The sequence below is a fragment of the Euleptes europaea genome, chromosome 1 (assembly GCF_029931775.1).
Source record: "Euleptes europaea isolate rEulEur1 chromosome 1, rEulEur1.hap1, whole genome shotgun sequence".
NCBI lineage: Eukaryota > Metazoa > Chordata > Lepidosauria > Squamata > Sphaerodactylidae > Euleptes > Euleptes europaea.
The window spans coordinates 45,293,664-45,313,180 of NC_079312.1; the positions used below are offsets into that span (position 1 = coordinate 45,293,664).

Here is a 19,517-nt window from a genome sequence, read left to right on the forward strand (position 1 = left end):
GATGGCAACACTAATTAGGTTGTTGCACACGATGAATGATGAGTGAGGTCAGAGGTTGCATCCTCTCCCATGCAGATAAACAAAAGAGTAATTAAAAAGCATAAGACAACAATAAATTGAGGAAGAAGCAGTCTGAAGCTTTAAAAACGCGAACTGACATCAGTAAAGAATTACAGTTTGCCAGAATAGGTTAAGAAGAGCCAATTTAAATTTCTAAAATGTGGGTCCTATTGAGCTATTAGAAAATAGACTAAAAAAATCCAAATCTCTTTTAAAGCCAGGATGACATAAGGTGCTTAATTCCTTGATCACTTTTAATTCAGCACTTTTCCATTGTAGAATCTCTTTGATTTTTGTCGAAGGCTTTCACGGTCAGAGTTCATTGGTTCTTGTAGGTTATCCGGGCTGTGTGACCATGGTCTTGGTATTTTCTTTCCTGACGTTTCACCAGCAGCTGTGGCAGGCATCTTCAGAGGAGTAACACTGAAGGACAGTGTCTCTCAGTGTCAAGTGTGTAGGAAGACTAATATATAGAGTAATATATAGTCAGAAAGGGGTTGGGTTTGAGCTGATACTTTTTGATACTTTTTGCAGGACAATGATTCAGCTCAAACCCAACCCCTTTCTGACTATATATTACTCTTCCTACACACTTGACACTGAGAGACACTCTCCTTCAGTGCTATTCCTCTGAAGATGCCTGCCACAGCTGCTGGCGAAACGTCAGGAAAGAAAATACCAAGACCATAGTCACACAGCCTGGATAACCTACAAGAATATTTGATTTTTGTTTGTTTGTTTGCACAACATTGATTTTTCAGATCCGTAACAGTATGTTCATGAAGGTTTAATTGTCCCGGCACAAGTTTATGAATGTTGCAGGGTTTTAATGTCAGATTTGTGTCCATTGATTCTCTCCCTGTAGAGGCATCCTGCCAGAATCTCACTAAAACAAGGCCTATTTAACAACCACCTCTAATTCATGCAGTGCAGAGCAAGTGGGGAAAGGTTCCACCCTCAGCCAATTTGAGGAAACTCAAAATGCTGGCTTATTCCTATAAAGTGATCCGCTCACCCCACCCTGTGTTAGGAAGGGGTGTTGGGTGCTTTTCCAGCCCATGGCTGGCAATGACTACCATGCAGGCTTGAGACAGCCTGCACAAGGCAGCCTCCATAACCCCGTTATTGTCCTCTTTTCATTTTAAAATGGGCTAGGAGCCAATATTGCTTTGCATTCTGAAGTCAAGAACTGCAGTTTCCATGATCTCAGTGACTAAAACACATTGAAAGAGTTGTTACTCAGACAGGACAGTGATGGGGTAAACCCATCAACAGGGAAAGCAAAGGAACTGAAAAAGAGAGAGAGATGATTTACTGGTACAGTCATTACTAGTCACATAAAAAGACTGATAGTAATGTTGTGAGGCTATGGTCATTGTCTCATTTATTGCTTATATGTTTCAGCTTGTCTGTGACATGTGCTAAATGAATCAGATTTGAAAATCCGTTGAAGACGCGGTTAGAAAAAGGAGCTGTACTTACTGGTAGGAACATTTCTTTCTTCATCTTTTTAAAGTGGAATATATGTGACTGTGCATGTGTGTATATATTTTTTTCTATCTGAGATTATCCAGTTGGTCCACAGATTCAAACGTACAGAGAAACTAACCTCTGTGCTTTGTTTTGTGATAGATATTATCCATTAACAAAATGCATAACTAGAGATGACTAGGGTTGCCAACTGCCAGGTAGTAGCAGGAGATCTGCTAATTCAACTGACCTCCAACCGATAGAGATCAGATCACCTGGATTGAAATGGCTGCTTTGGCCATTGGACTCTATGGCATTGAAGTCCCTCCCCTCCCCAAACCCTGACAACCCTATAGATGACCTTGCTCCAAACTGTGCATTACATCTACCACATTACTACAGGGACTTGCAGATATATGACAGCTGCACGCTCCCCATGGTAACCCAATTTAGAAGCACCACAGGGCCCTATTGGAATTGAGATCATGACATGCAAGGTGGAGCTGCTTCTTCCTTCCCCTCTTGCAATCTATATGAGCCCAAATGGTCCCAGGGGATGTTATTTGCCCTGTCAAGGGGCTGCATGTGCACCGAATGCTTGCACATGTGCCCCCCCCCCCCCAGGAGAAAATAACAACCCTTGGGCTGTTCTGGTTCAGGCAACAGCACAGGGAGAAGGCAAGAACACCTCCCTCCACAGACACTGAATTGAATTCCCTGCTGCAAGTCCCTATGGTGATCACATGGAAGATGTAATGTGTAGTTTGGCCCTAAGGGAATGTCTCTTTCAGAACTATGGACTGATTGTGTACTAGGAAACATATCCTTTGAGGGAAGGAAGAATCATGTACACACCCAGGGCTACTAAGAGCCACCATTGACCCTCCCCAGACAAATATTCTGTGTGGACCCCTTTCACACAAATTAGACTCACCCAAACATAATATAAATGCTGTTTTCATTACTTGCCTGGCTTCATGGGCCCCCAAGATAACAAGAGCTTATGGAATTTCATTCTCCAAGTCCCTTCCTCTTGGCAGGCCAGTATACACCTTCCTGAATTTTTTGGAGATAGGGCAAGATAAAGATAGATAGATAGATAGATAGATAGATAGATAGATAGATAGATAGATAGATAGATAGATAGATAGATAGATAGATAGATAGATAACAGATGATAGAAACATGATAGATCATAGATTATCTATCCATCTACCTGTTTATTATTTATCATGGATAGAAAGGTCTTCTCACTGCTTGTATTACAGTCAAGCTGATGCACTTCCCAGCCATTTTTTTATGTATAGGCCATTCTATGGTACATTTGGGAGGATTTCACACATGGACATGACCCTGTTTTGAACACGTTTTTGTCTAGGGTTGCCAACCTCCAGGTGGTAAAGCAAAATAATAATCACCCGGTGCTGTACTGAGAGATAATCAAATAAACAGCACATTTGAAATTTTATAGCAAACACAAAGTGCTTTTTTACAAGAATAACAGGACTACCTAACTATCTATCAACATGCAAATCGTAAACAAACAATGGTGCTGAACAAAACAATATTTACAAATATGTACACACAGTGAACAATGTTGTCCCACAGCACGCTTGTATAAATTCAATGGTATATCTTATGGATTCAGTAAATATAAAGGTGATAAGCCGTGTACAGACAAAGCAGCCTCAAAAGCACAGTAAATGTCTTCAGTTTCACTCGTGATAATAGAACCAAAATAGATCCCTTAAAAGGGTAACACCAAGCACCTGGTGGGACCCACAGACGATATATTGTTCAGGACCGCATAAAAGGACAAATCCCAGGTATTCTTTTGTGTTTCACCAAATGAGGCGTCATCAGCCTGAAATCATAATTTTGCATGTATAAAATATTTTACAAACAGTTTACATATCAAGACATATAGTTATCAATGTTAAAACTGCTTTAGTAAAGCAGATAAAAGATTAAAACCTTGAAGGTCTCTAGGTAAATTCACAGCCGCCTTAGATACAAGTCAGGAGATTTTCAAGACAGGAATTCTCTGTGTATGGTTATGCAATGGGCCTCTCTCACTAAATATCTCACCCCAAGCACAGCTGCTAAGGTTTGTGTCCGTGTCTTCTTAAAGGGGAAATGGTACTATTAAGAAAACTGTTTTTTATTTGTTATTATTCTTATTAACTTAACTGATTCAAATATATTTATTTAAAAATTCTTTTTTAGGCATCATTATTTGATGCTTTTATAATTAATAATTTTACAATTTTTAATAAGTTTTACAAAAAAGTTTTACAAAAAACAGGATAAATCCATGTCTGTATCTAAACCATGGGGTGCCAAGGTTTGAAAAAGAAATATGAAACGGGATTCATATTAATGTAATATTTTAATGCATCTTTATGATCAAATTGATGGGGACGAAACTGCCACAACACAAAAAACAGCATGTCAGAATCTGTATGGCCTTTCTCTTTATAATGACGGACATTTTAGAAGCTCCGCTTGTCTGAAATGAAAAAGGTACTTTCAGAATCAGCAACAGTTTAAAGAACATGCCTGTCTGAAATGCAAAAAAGAGGAAAAAAAATCCATCGCACATACCTGGAAACAAGCAAATATAGTATTAATACCAAAACCAGACTCGGATTTATTGGATGTCAAAAATTACAGACCAATCTCATTATTGAATAACGACTACAAACTTTTTGTAGCTATCTTAGTGAATAGATTGAAAACTGTATTGAACCAGGTTATACATGAGGATCAGGCTGGTTTTCTTCCAGGTAGATTGATCAGTCAAAATGTCAGGGTAGTATTGGATCTCATAGAATACCCAGAGATGTTTTTGTTCTGGCTAGCTTTAGTCAAAGGTACTGCCAAATATTAAAGCACTGTCAAATGTTAAACAACAGGACTGTGGATGAAATAAAGTGGGTTATTCTAATAAGTCAGAGATCAATTGCAAATAAATCAGATTAGAAGTTACAAACGGAACGAAGCAAGTATGAATTAACAATACAGTCCTAAACAAGGTTATGCCCTTTGAAATCCATTGAACTCTGCTTAGGATGGTACTGAAAATCTTCTGTTTGATGTAAGCACATAGGAAAGAAACTGTCAAAGGCTGCAATTCTGTAACCAGTTAAAAGCATCTTTGGCTCACTAAAAACCAGAGAGACTTTACACGGTAAGCAAGATTACTGCCTTGATGTTTTCTTTTCAAAAACTAGTATAGAAATCCCAAATGCACATGAAGGCATATGAAAATATCTTAAAATGTATGACTATGGCAGTATTCAGGGCTGAGTCTGACGTACTGTCTTGTATCTAACACAAACTTCACTCTTATTTGGAAGATCCCTCCATGCAGAAGGAAAAATGTGTAAATCTGCTGTCTGAAAATGTGAGAGAAGCTCAGTGGTTATTTTCATTGTAGTGTCGTATGCTACTAGAATCCAGTGCACATAGGGTTGCCAACCTCCAGGTGGTAGCTGGAGATCTCCCGCTATTACAACTCATCTCTACGCGATAGAGATCAGTTCCCCTGGAGAAAATAGCCGCTTTGGCCATTGGACTCTATGGCATTGAAGTCCCTCCCCTCTCCTAACCCCGCCCTCCTCAGGTCCACCCCCAAAATCTCCAGGTATTTCTCATCCCGGAGCTGGCAACCCTAAGTGCTTAATATTAGAATATTATGGCTGAATTTGGAGGGATCAGTGTTGAACCATATGTGACTCACTCTCTTTATTATGCTAGTGGATAGCTTACTATGCCGAACTTCTTTCAAATGAAGAGAATTGTATAATCTGCTTTACTACTTCAGCTCTACTTTGGGTGCTTCAATAGAATATCCATTATAGAAAGTATTTGTGCTTAAAAAGCACAGTGGTCATAGTTATTACGTAGGAAAAAACCCTGATGGACACTTGAATTATGCTCAGCATTTGAGAAGATTTGGCAAGGAAGCAGTGGATTTCAGATTTTTCATAAAACGCCTCATTTCATGTTAAAAGGCCATTGAGCACAAAGCCTTTGTCCTGGTGATGACGTTGCCAAAACGGTTATTTAATGACAGTTGAGGGCTGAAAGCACAAAATTATTTATTTGCAATTAATGCCTTTTCTGCACAGTTCCCCATAATGGTGTCTCTTTCTGTGTCTGGCAATTTTACAGGAGAAGCCCAAATTACAAGAAGCTCTTGTCATTGTTACAAAATCTATTGAATAATTTCCTTGCATTCATGAATGCAGAGTGAAAATCCAAAATATGGAACTAAGTTGGAATATGAAACCCTTTCAATAAGAGGCGTCACTGTGTCGTGTCGAATTCCTTTTGACGAGAGCCATGTTGCTAAATCCTTGAATCACATGCTGATTATTTATGCTGTAACTTGCTTTTAAGATGTCATTTATTGGGTGCTCTTTTATCCCGCATGGCAACCATTGCTAACTGTGAAGGACTAAAGCCAAAACTGGTCATCCTGATTTATGTGCCTAAAGCTTTACTCTGCCAGTCTTAACAAACTGCAGAATTCATTACACAAGAAGTTTGGATCATTGAGGCATTCTCAAACTTTATATTGCAAGAGTGAAATGTATTGGTGAATTGAGACAGTACACAAAGTCTGTGCAGGTGAGATCAGTAGTAGAGCATCTGCTTGGCATGCAGAAGGTCCCAGGTTCAATCCCTGGCATCTCCAGTTAAAGGGACCAGGCAAGGAGGTGATGTGAAAGACCTGAGCCTGAGACCCAGGAGAGCCACTGCCAGTCAGAGTAGACAATACTGACTTTGATGGACCAAGGGTCTGATTCAGTATAAGGCAGCTTCATGTGTTCATGTGTCAAGGATGCTCCAAGACCTGCCAATTCGGTTGACATTCTGCACACATGTCGCAAACAGGGAAGCTGATTTTTGATTATCAGTTTTGACTATTTATTTGTGGCTGTTTGGCAGGATGCTTCAAAGTGTTCCTTCCTTGGGCAGTACAGCCCAATCCGGTTTTACTCCCCCACCCCCATCCTTGCTGTGAAACTCAGCAGGCAGTTGTTCAAATAGACAATTAAATGAGTCACAAGTCATATAAACCAGTCATAAATAAATGTTGTTGTAATAGAATGCTACCCTTTGGTATCTCTCTAAGTAGTCCCTAGTGATGCTAATGAATGCTGATTGGTTTGCATGGGCAGTGTCTCTGTGCATGCACAGTTTTGCAGAAACGCGACGCAAACCTGTTTGGCAGGCATTCGCAGCTGTTCAGCATGAACTGAACATGCTGGGTGATTGGCCCAACACATTCTTATATGGTGAGTTCAACTGTTCAATGTATTTGTGGCAAAATTTGCAGTAGCCCTCAATTTTCCCCATTTGCAATCTTCTCCAGCAACCTGCTATCGACCCCCCCAAAAAAAATCCAATAGTGAGGCTTGCAGAACGTTCTTGAGAAAATGTCATATAATACAGGAGAAAATGTCATACAGTACAGGAGGCTGCAATGAGTGGGGGGGGGAGGCAGTGACCCACCCTCACTCTAAATGCCCCCTCAGCTGCGTGGCATTTCTACCCCAACCTGTAGCATCAGTTTAGAGGGGTGTCATAGCTAGGATTGCCAGCTCTGGGTTGGGAAATACTTGGAGATTTTGGGGGTGGAACCTAGGGAAGGCAGCGTAGGGGAGGGGAGGGACCTCAGCAGGGTAAAATGCCAAAGAGTCCACTCTCCATGGTAGCCACTTTCTCCAGGGGAAATCTCCAGAGATATCCTGGTTCCACCTGGAGGTTGTCAACTCTAGTTGTAGCAGGCTGTTGTGGGAGAAGGAAGACGAGAAAGATCTTCCTCCACTAACCACTTTGCCGGCAGTTTGTAGGATGCATCCTACTGCATCCTACAAATCAATCAATCATGCACAGACGACACAGAAAGGTAGGATGGGGGAGCTTCATTGAAGACAGGTAGTTCTTTCACTAATTGTACAAGCAACCCTATTCTGGGATTTGATGGTAGCTTTCCCTGAATGCTCCCACCTTTCTGAACACGTTTTGGTAAGACTTCGGGCCGGCCACTGTTGCAAACAGGATGCTGAACTGGAGGGACTCATGGTCTGAAACTCCTTTTATCTTGGGTTTGTTTGTTATTTTTAAAGATCTGTTTGCATGCGGGATGGTTTTCTCAGACTCCAGATACCGAGTTGTTTTCTGTTGGCCTAATAGAAGGTCGAACCAGAACCAATGGGTTGAAATTAAATCAAAAGAGTTGTCATCTAAACATTAGGAAGAACTTTCTAACAGTTAGGGCAGTTCATCAGTGGAACAGGCTTCCTTGGGAAGTGGTGGGCTCTCCTTCCCTGGAGGTTTTTAAGCAGAGGCTAGATGGCCATCTGTCAGTGATGCTGATTGTATGACCTTAGGCAGATCATGAGAGAGAGGGCATTTTGGCCATCTTCTGGGCATGGAGTAAGGGGTTACTGGGGTGTGTGTGGGGGAGGTAGTTGTGGATTTCCTGCATTGTGCAGGGGGTTGGACTAGATGACCCTGGTGGTCCCTTCCAACTCTATGATTCTATGAATGGTTCCAAAGGTGGGAGAAAGCAGTGACAGAGAGAGGATCACAATAGGCGTGTTCAACTGGATTTTTAATGAGGTGCCTACAAAAAAAAACACCCCAAACAGTTTTTCTTGTATACTCTGTTACATACATAGCTTGTTTTCCATACAACCCAATTGATTCTGTGTCCAGCTCATTCACTCTGAGATCAGTTCAGTGATGGCTTTGTTCCTCCGTTCTGTCTCCTTTTGCTTTCTTTCTCTGGTCTTCCTCTTTTACATGCAAATTCCCAGCAGTCTTTAAACAGTTCCCAATAGCACAGACCTCTTAAGTGACCCATGAGCCGCCTGACCAGAGCATGAACCCTTCATCCATTCATTCTTATGAAGGTTTTCCTTCATGTAAAGATGTGCTATAAAATCACAGAGCACATAGTAAAATGCATGCCCTTGTCTGAAAAACTCCTTTTTTTCAGGGAACAGTTCTTCTGGAATGGTATAAATTGCTATTGATGCTGAAAGGGGCATTCTGAACTCTTTCCTCATATTGAGAAGCTGATGTCCTCACTCTTTTTTTGAAAGATTCTCTCTCTCCTCCCATCCCCAACAAATATTTGCTATTAGTGTTTTCAGCCACGGTGGAGTCAGTTTGTGTGCTTTGGAATGCCCAAGATATTTCATGCTGGAGTTGTAAGGACAGCAAGCCTGCTTCAGAAAAGCCACCCTATTTGGTGAAGGAGCGACAGAACGGCTCATTAAAAAATTAGCTGATCTTGGATAAGCAGAGCTTCAGTACACTTCATAAAAATGATAATGACTGTAACAATAAATTGATTAATAATGCATGAAGGGAGAATCTCTCAAGACGGGCCTCACACATAGGCTTTCATTCCTGTTAATTTAACTTTGAGGGAAGTTTCTCACAAGGACAGGCGCCCTTGACTGCTGAGGCTGCGCATTTTTATGTTCCCCTAAATTGGCATGTTTCTGTGACTGCTGCAGATCCACAGTGCAATCCTACCCAGTTACATCCAGGGTTGCCAGCTCTGTGTTGGGAAATACCTGGAGATTTTGGGGGTTGAAGCCTGAGGAGTTACTTCCCTCTAAGTTCATCGAAGTCAAGGGGCTTAGGAGGCTGTGCCGCCGCTTAGCATTGTGCTGTCGGAAGCTTAGGGGTTCTTGTTGGATATAAATTAATATTTGCAGTTTGCAAATCAAGGAGGAGTGTGTTATTTAGGTAAAGTTGTTGTTGGGGAAGGGGGAGGAGTACAGGTGTTATAATGCCTGTATATACAATCTGTCTGTGATTCTGGGGTGGGGAAGACAGGCTTTTACTTGCCGTCCACATTGTGTGTGTGTGTGTGTGTGTGTGTGTGTGTGTGTGTGTGTGTGTGTGTGTGTGTAAAATGCCATCAAGTCGCAGCCAACATATGGCAACCCAGTAGGGTTTTCAAGGCAAGAGACTAACAGAGGTGATTTGCTATTGCCTTCCTTGGCATAGTGACCCTGGTATTCCTTGATGGTCTCCCATCCAAGTACTAACCAGGGCTGACCCTGCTTGGCTTCTGAGACCTGATGAGATCATGCTAGCCTGGGCCATCCAGGTTAGGGAGCCATCTACATTGCATCTAGACATATAGAAGCACCAGTTTCTACAGAGGCAAGCAAAGATCTGGGCATGAGAGAAAATATTGTTTTTATATTTGTTACTTTAGGCAGTCTAGGGTCATATGAGGCCCTTGTGATTTCTTTGTTTTTTTTTAACCTATTTTGACTTTCCCAGTGCTTTGAGAGAGCTAGGTTAAAGAATCAGACTCATGGTTGCTTTTTGTGCGTGCCAGAACTCAACTCTAGAACACAAAAAGCCTCCTTTGTATGCTTTTACACAGGTAGCTCTGGAATGTGCAAACTAATGCATTTACAAAGGTAGCTCTTGCTAAAGGAGAGCACAGATGTTTCCTGTAGTCCTGGTGTCTGTTTAAGCTTTCCTATTCTGTTGCACATTGGAACACAAAAGAGAATCTTCCAGTTTCATAAGCTGATCTACATCCAGGGAAATATCGCATACGTTCAAGGAAAGGCCAGGCAATCTTGCTAGCGAGAACCTAGTTCAGAACCTAATTTAGCTAGGCCTGCACTCTGAAATTGGTATCAGAAAGCAGGGCTTAGCTACATATGTGCTTGCTAGTTGGCCAGAAGGCAAAAAGGAGCAAGGTGCAAGGTTGAGAATTTATTTAGCTCTTCTAGATCCCTATGCATTTTGAAATGTGCTTCATCAGAGGATCTAATACAAGCTACAAAATACTTTCGCAAATGCAATTAAAATGTATAACAGATTAATAATTATATTATTCCTTTAAACATTGAAAAAACATAATAAAATACATGAATGAACTATCTGAGCATGTTATAAGGTAGCCTTACGTAGTATCTAGTATGATATCTTAGTATGAAATAAAAACATCTTATATACTGAAAAAGAACCCAAAAGGTCATTTTTTGCATGACCTATAACAAAACAGTAGAAAAAACAGACATTGTGTCATACCTTCTATAGAAATGTCTCAGTTCCCACCTTGAACAACTGAATGAGCAGAGTAGAGCTGGCTGTGTTTTATATCCAGGTATGATGCAATACGTTCGCTCACCCATTAATCCTTGAAGGACTGATGATGTCCTTTTTGTCTTCTCCTGCCCACTGCTGAGGCCTCATTTTTCTCCAGTTGGCCAGAAGACAGACTACAGTTGAAATGGGTGGAGCATCTTTCTAGTCAACCATGAGTAATGGAAAAAGTTTTAAGGGTGGAGTGTATCGTCACTGATTGGTTCTCCTTCTAACTGGGGCATGGTATAATTGTTCAAAGTGGCAGTGTCTAATCTGGAGAACTGGGTTTGATTCCCCACTCCTCCACATGAAGCCTGCTGGGTGACCTTGGGCCAACCACAGTTCTCTCAGAATTATCTCAGCTACCTCCTTCCTCATAAGGTTCTCCTCCTCCTCCTCCTCCTCCTCCTCCTCCTCCTCCTCCTCCTCCTCCTCTTTCTCCTTCTTCTCCTTCTCCTTCTCCTCCTCCTCCTTGATATACCTAGTAGGTATTTCATAAGGGTGATATAACAGTGTGACTTGAGAAACACAATCCATTCATTGTGTAAGTACTTCAGCCTTACCGTTACACCTAAATCCACACCAGAATTTCAACAACATCAAAATTACCAGATTGAAGAGCAATAAGATTCTTGCAAATTAGGGAGGAGAAATCCATCTTGAGGAACCATTCTGCCAGATACAGATCTCTAAAGGGTTTACATACACTCTGCGTAATCTGCCTTGAGTCCACACGAGAGAGGTGGACTATAAATAATGTAAATAAAAATAAATAAAATATTGAAATATTAAAATACATGGTTGAGACAGGCTTAGGCGAATCAGTACTCAGTTCCCCTGAACAACACAATGGGTCAATTTATAGATATAATGGACAGAATTTGTAAACCAATAAAGATGGTTCTATCTTTTCATACTTGTCCTCACTCGTACTCTGGCTTTATCAGAATAGCACAGGAGTAAACCTGGTTGAACAAGACAAGACAAGACAGGACTGGACAAAGCCAAAAGGCTGCATCTCCTTTTATTTGAAACTTGACACATAACCAGACCATAGGTTTAATTGTCAATGGGAAACTGGGGAATCTTCAATGGGTCAATCAAAAGATGTGGGGGAAAGCATTCCCACATCATCTTGCTAGCTGGCTATGGGTACGATATTGGGTCTGTCAAACTTCAGGGCATCCATGTTAATATTTCTGGGGTATGCTATCCATTTACCACCTCTCCAGGAGCCTTCTGACAGATGGCAGCCCCCTGGGGGTTTTAGCATTACAGAAAACCTTTCCATGTTAGTTACAGGGGAAAGTGGATTTTAGGGAAGGGTGGCTGGCCTGTAACCACACATTTAATCCCCAGGTTGTGGATGTCTGTGAGAAACAGGGCACTGAGACTAAATGGGTTGGTTCCTGATTAACATTTCCTCTGATGGAAGTGAGGTGCTTTTTGCTGATTCTGCAGCTTTTTTTATGCAGACCACTGGTTTCCCTCCTACAGATCTTGAGGGTTCCCATCTTCCAGCAGCAGCATTTTGGGATGCATCAGGTAAGAGAGGAGAGAAAGACATGATTTGCTCATGGAAATCCTGCTGTCAGCCGTAATTTTCAAGGGGATCCCAGCAAATAGCTCTGTTGACATGTTAGCAGGGTGTATGAACACTTGTCACTGGAGAGCTTATAAGGGTAGAGGTGGGCAGTTTTTAGGACAGTCAAAAGTGGCTTGAGAGGAGTTTCCATTTCCATGGATGAATACATTCCCTGTGTCTGAGAGCCAGCGTGGTGTAGCGGTTAAGAGTGGTGGACTCTAATCTGGTGAACCGGGTTGGTTTCCCCACTCCTCCACAAGCAGCCTGCTGGGTGACCTTGGGCTAGTCACAGTTCTCTCCGAACTCTCTCAGCCCCACTTACCTCACAAGGGGCCTTTTGTGGGGAAAGGAAGGAAAGGTGATTGTAAGCCGGTTTGAGTCTCCTTAAAAGGTATAGAAAATTGGCATATAAAAACCAACTCTTCTTCTTCATCCTGCTCTCACATTTAGTCAAACACTTTTTTGAAGCAATGCAAATACCTGCAAACAGGCATCGCCAGAGGCTAAAGTAGGGTGAGTATACACTAGTAGAAGCAACCTTTCTTTCAAATCACTTTCAACTTGCTTAAAAATAATCATGGCTTGTCTCTAGAGTAACAGTGTTTATGTGTGAGGCAGAGATAGTCTTGTGAATATTATGCTGTGGTTACTACATAGATGAGAAGTATACAACAGAGAGTATATGAATGACATGTGAAATGAAGGATTCATTTCTTTACATTTTATTTTTTAAAATCTGTTGGAAATACAGTTAATTATACATATGGCTGTATTTAGCTGAGCTTTTGGTATGACCTCTGTGAATATCACTATTTTTTTTCATTGCTACGCTAATTCAGCAGGGACTAGACAAATATGCGCCCTATTTCTGCCCCAAGCAAAGGTCAGCTCAGACTCAGCTTGGTAGCTGGTCCTCCATGGGGACTGGGAACAGATGGTGTCAAGACCTCCCACTACCCCCTTCAATAGCTTCCCAGAGGTTCTCACAATTTATCTTGGTGGACAATGCTCCCCGGGGAGACACAGCGCCTCCCAGAAAGCATTCGATGCATTAGCAACACAAATTCTGAATCGAACTCTGCTCAAAATTGTCCATTCATGGCAGGACCTGCAAAACAAAACAAAACATTAGTCTTACTGGTGCTCCTGCTCCCACAGATCCTGTCTGTACAATGGATTAGGCACTGGTCACACCTGTGGTAGTACTGGGCCCAGTTGAAAAACAAAAGAGTCACACAGGATTCTAAAGAGGCAAGTTCTATCTATTCTGTTTTTGGGTACTAATAAAAAAACCCAGTTGCTTTAAGATTATACAGTAATGAAAGGTGTATTTTAACGTGACTGCTAGTTTTATGTTTTTTGTTTTGCATATCATCAGGGTCTTCATGAGAACCCTCGCAAAGGGAATCTCATCCTCTAGATATTGCACGATTATCCAGTATTCATCTAGCAATTGGTTTTGTAAAACCAAAAATACGGAAGATGAATGTATGGAGTAAATATAAACCATTGCCCCTCCCCCAAAAAACCCCCAAAATTGACATCACCCAAAAGCATAACTGAAGGGCAATTTATAGATATCCCCATAATTAATTGCATCAGACAGAGATTATATTTTCTATAAGTGCAATGCAACAATCCAAGGCATTTCACAGAAGGCATTGAGTGATTATAAATGCTTTTTCTATAAATGCTGGCCTCCCCAACCCTCCACTACTGATTCCCCCGTTTACCATCTACGGGGATCTATAGCTCTATGTTACAATGTGGGGGGGCACCATTGGATATTTTAATGCTATTTAGGATTTTATAGGGCTGTTTTAATTGTTTTAAAAAGTTTTATGCTATTTTAATATATGTTGGAGTGTTATGTGAGCCGCTCTGAGCCCAGCCTTTGGCTGGGGAGGGCGAGGTGTAGAATAAATAAATAAATAAAATTAGCATTACATCTTGGACAAATGGGTGACAACAAGTGGATTGATGACAACAAATGGGTTGATTTATGTCCCTGCAAGTTTGACACTGCACATGCATAGAGATATTGGAATATCCAATTCTATGGCTCCTCCACTGTGACTTTTTAAACAATGCTCCAAGAGACACAAGACACTGTAATAACATTAGCACATTTTCCTGTCAAAAGCTTAGGGCTTTTAACAATGGTGTGGCAGCCTGAAATTCAGTCTGCAAAGTTTTTTCTGTCTCTCCATCTCCATACCAAGAACGGCTCCATACACTGCCTTTTTGCTTGTCACACAGATTTTACTGGGGGGGGGGGGCAACTAGCTCTCCCAGTTCTGTTTAGCTATTGCTCAACTTCAGCTCAAGAAAGGTATAACGCAAATGGTACTTGCATCGGAACAAAAGAGTTTGCACTCTAAATCCTAGTATGAAATTTAACTGATTTAGACATTGAGTACAGATAAACTTATTTTCTGAAGGCAGTAGAGAGGATTTTTTTATTGTCCTACTGCAGAACTAAAGTAGTACAATATTAGCAGGGCTGGTTCCAGATTTTTTTGGGGAGGGGGCCTGGGCAAACCATGCCCAGGGCCCCCCATTTGCCCACCACCAGGGCCCCCCTCATGCCTTCTTTTCCACCCCTACACCTGCATGCTTATTTGGATTTTTGTTGTTGTTGCAAACTCAGTTCTTCTATATAACCAGGCATGGGGGAGGGGGGTTCAGACTAATTTGAGTTAGAGTTCACCAGGAACCCACCATATTTTCCCTTCAATTTTTGTGCTGAAATATGTTTTCACTCTAGGGTTGCCAGGTCCCTCTTCGCCACCAGAGGGAGGTTTTTGGGGTGGAGCCTGAGGAGGGTGGGGTTTGGGGAGGGGAGGGACTTCAATGCCATAGAATCCAATTGCCAAAGTGGCCATTTTCTCCAGGTGAATTGATCTCTTTTGGCTGGAGATGAGTTGTAAAAGCAGGAGATCTCCAGCTAGTACCTGGAGGTTGGCAATCCTACTTCACTCTGACTATATGAAGTAATAATAACAAAGAGAATGCTTTTGAATGTGTGCCCTTAGCACTTCGAAGATAAGGAAGAAAGTAATCAGTGTCAGAGAACATGACTTCCAGACCATCTTGAGCCCTTTTATCTACTATTTTTTAAACAATTTACTGTCCAGGGCGCATTTCATTCTTTTGTTTCCTTTCATAGAATATTCTGTCAGTCAATATAGTCTATCCGCTAAATTGGAAAGCTGAGTTCTTGTGCACATATACAATATCAGAGGAGCATACTCATTATATTAGGTGCTGTGGAACAGGGGCAGGATGCTGCTGTCATCTTGTTTGGGGGCTTCCTAGAGGCACCTGGTTGGCCACTGTGTGAACAAACTGCTGGATTTGATGGACCTTGGTCTGATACAGCATGGCTTTTCTTATGTTCTTGTATAGTTGTGTATATAGCTACCTGAGGTCTAGAAAACTAGCTGTATTAGGATTGAACTTTCAGTTCTATATATTAAACCTTAGTTTTCAAAACTCTAATGCTGTAAAGTTTGGTGAGGCTGGCGATTTTCACCATCTCATATGACAACAATCCTGTTGGCTGGTTGTGTTACCTCTTTTCATGAACAATGGAATCTCCTTAGTTTGTAGCTGCTCCAAGAGCAAAACCAGTGAGGTCTTGAGAGAAGTTCATTACAGTACCAGCTACACATACTTGCCTTTGTAAACCCTCTTCAAATCGTCTTGTTCTCAGCTGAGAGTGATCTACTAAAAGATAACACCTTAGCAGTTTTGTATCCATGCTTAAGCAGGTAACAAAGGAACCATTCATGTAATGACTATTTTCTGCTGATACAAGCATCTGTTCTTTCAAACCCAAACTACGATCACAAAATAATTGCAAATCTACCTTTTGCTGGCTTTCACCACTATCGACCCTGGTTGCATTTGAATTGATAACCTTGAGATAAAAGACCTTTTCTTGCTTCAACAGTCTCCATAGCCATCAGGCCTTCAGTATACCATGTAAAATCAATTTCCATATGACATTTCTTTAGATACAATCATTCTCTTTATTAATTATTATTAATATTAATGACAGCAATTGTCTTGATGGAGGTTCTTGTTATCCATGTTCATAAGTGCATTGTTTGTCTTCTAGTTCCTTCTTGTGTTAGTTGCATGCTATTGCTGTATAGATACGCAGCCCCAATACTAAAAAGCAGAGGGAATTGATAAATATGCCAAATTTCATTATGCATGATGAATAAAACTCATAAGAGGATAGCTATAATATATTGTAAAGAAACCTCAACAGCCAAAAAAAGAGAAATGAAACAAAATCCCATCAAAGGGTTGTATATTATTTTCACTAAATTGAAAGCTGAAATCCTATTTTGATGCTGAAATAAGTATGTCTGCAGACAACTGTGTGAGAATGTTAAAAATAGGTGACTTAAAATAAAATCAGTGAGAATATGCAACACAGCAATACGAATCATCAGAGGGGGGGGGAATTCAATGCAGGAAGCAAATTACATGCCCTCCGTGGAATGGCTTTTGCCCCCAGGAAATAGTGAGCAGGCCATGTTAATTGGGGAAAAGGTCCAGAGAATAGTATTTCATATCCGAGCCGCTGAAAAATTAAAAAATAATCAATGTTTGGATGACAGGAAGAGCACTTCTTGAATATAATCAGTTTTCATGGAATAAGAAAAACTAGAAATTAAAACACCTACCCACACACAGTACTAGTCCACTAAACAGGCACAATTCCAGAAAAGGGGAACGTACAGCAAACACCATAAATGAAAGCCCTTCAAAGTATAACAGTTGCCCATGAGTCCTGTCATGTATAAAATCAAAGTTCATTTAGTGCGGTTAGAGAGCAAACAGACACAGGTCAAAAATGTATATCTGGGGTAGTTTTGATAAGCACAGTGCACATTGCTGTTGCTTGTATGTGCTGTGAAGAGAAAGCGAGGCTTTGTGGGAGCCAGTGACTAGACTGCTGCACTAGGATTGAGGTGACTGAGAGGTCTACTGGCAGCCTACAATCGGGACCATCCGCCAATTCCCCCTTTTTTTTTTGTATAGCACCATGGCTGCTGAAAGAGGTCAGCAGAGCTAGACACTTCGTGATGGTTAGATCCCTTTAGAGACTCATGGAGAATCAGCATTTTCTTCTTTGCTGTCACTTGTCACTGGGCTCAGCGTGCTTCTCGTGGCAAATGAGACTGCACAGCCAAATCCTCTATGATGTATTCTGGTGAGAAAGTTAAAAGGGGGTCCTTTCTCAATCGCACACAATAGTTCAGAGGTTTCCATACAAGTCATATGCTGCAGTTACCCCTGAACAGAGGTGATGATTGAAAGGACAAGGGGATGCAGGGGATTTAGGAGCTGTGCTGTCTCCTTCTGCTACCGGGTATGCATTCACTCATTCTGCGGGGGTGGCTCACCAGTACATGTCCATTTTTGACGGCTTATTGGGCTTTAGACTCTTCGCAATCTTTTCCGTCTTTTGGATACAAAATATTTCCTTGGGATACAATAAGGTGATAACACTAAGGTGATGACATAATTAGCTGGCTTTGTCCAGTGCTAAATGGCCCTGGCTGTTCTCAAACAGTCTTTGGAAGATTCAAGGAAAGTGATAGGAACACCATTTTTGGTAGCTTGCAAGATAAGTATAAACGTTTTCACATGTTATCCATAAGCTTTTTACATCTTACCCAGAAGAAACACTGAGTTGTGTTAAAAAAAAAAAAAAAAAAGCCCAGCCTTACCTTATTGATGAATAACAAGTTTTGTGCAATCCTATGCAAAGGTACTCCTATGCAAAGGGGCTGGCACAGCAGTATTTGTGGTCCTAGAAACAGAAACGAATTAAGACTGAACTGAAAATCCAGCTGGACATAGTTCTATGTCTAAACAATAACATTCAAAAAATGAATAGTCAAAATCATTATAAGCACAAGTGCCATTGTAGAATGCAGTGAAGGACCTACATTTTTGGGGCCCTGAAGCTTGAACTGTTATGGGGGCCCCTTCGTAACCAGCAACAACAGGGCAATATCCAGCAAGGTCCAAAGGGCCTTGCTGCCCTTGCAAGGACCTTGAGGCCCAAATGGTGGAGAACAGAGTGGTGAGATGGAGTCCTTGAAAATGGGTCATACAGTGATGGAATAAAACTATAGAACTATTAAGCTGTGCATCAACAAAGGATTTGAGGATCCTGCTGCCAAAATGTAGGCTATGAATAGATTCTGGTGAGCTCAGTTAGCCCTTACAGCTGGGGGTTCAAGTGCTGCAAGCCCCTGACAAAATTTTGAAATTTGATCAGTTACAGGGACATTTTCAGGCCATATGAAATGGGTATTAGAGCATATTCTAAAGTCAGTATTAAGTACTTCAACCCATTGGCTTATGATTCTATTGCTAAAAAACTCCATCGATTTTGTTGAGAAATTCACATTAAAAAAAGTTGCTTCAGGGGGCCCCTCTGGGATTAGGGGCCCTGAAGCTTAAGCTTCATTAGCTTCACAGTAGATCTGCCTCTGGTATAATGTGTATCAAGATGGGGGAGGGGACCTAAGAAAGGAATGTGGCTGGTGTGGAAGATTCATTGTGGATAATATGATATCTCATTAAAACAATTGTTAATTAAAAAGGGCCAGAGAGTGCTTGAAATACATTAAAATTTACATAAGCAAATTGGCCCATCTCGATAACATGCATCTTTGAGGGCTCGGGGACTTAGTTAATGAACTTAACCATTTACAGTTCCCTGAAAAAGTCTTGGGGCTAACTCTTTGAATCCTTGCGCAAGCAACATCAGTGCAGATGGGATGCAGTAAGTTATTAATGGAGATTCCATGTTGCTAATTTGCAGTTGCTTATTCCTGTGTTTCCTTTTTGTTTTTGATCCTCGAAGTGGGGACTGGGATATATTTTCAGCACCTGTTGGGTTAGGTACTGCCATTGTAACAATAAAAGATTATGATGATGATGGTCACATTAATGAATGGTCTTAAGTATGTATAAGCTGAATGAAGTTCTGAGAAATCTTATCATTCCATGGTGGAGAAGATTATTTCTACTGATAGTGTATAAATGGAGTAGAAGAAAGATATGGGGCTTAATCAGAACTGAAAGGCATTGCTGGGACTTTGAATCTGTGGTAAGGGTCTTGTTATACATATCTTCAATATATTTCAGTCTCATTTCTAACAGATACTTGTTATGGCTAGTCAAATGGTAAATCTGTGATTAGAGGCAGTGTACCTCTCATCAT

At 41.1% G+C, this 19,517-nt stretch overlaps 1 protein-coding gene across 1 annotated transcript in view; it reads left to right on the plus strand.

The window, feature by feature from the left end:
• The first annotated feature begins 1,519 nt into the window (after window positions 1-1,519).
• The window catches only part of CHL1 (cell adhesion molecule L1 like), a 216,737-nt gene continuing 198,739 nt past the window's right edge, over window positions 1,520-19,517 (plus strand). Inside the window, exon 1 of the mRNA XM_056852239.1 lies at window positions 1,520-1,544. The gene's annotated coding sequence lies outside the window, so the exon portion shown is untranslated. The remainder of the gene's footprint in view (window positions 1,545-19,517) is intronic.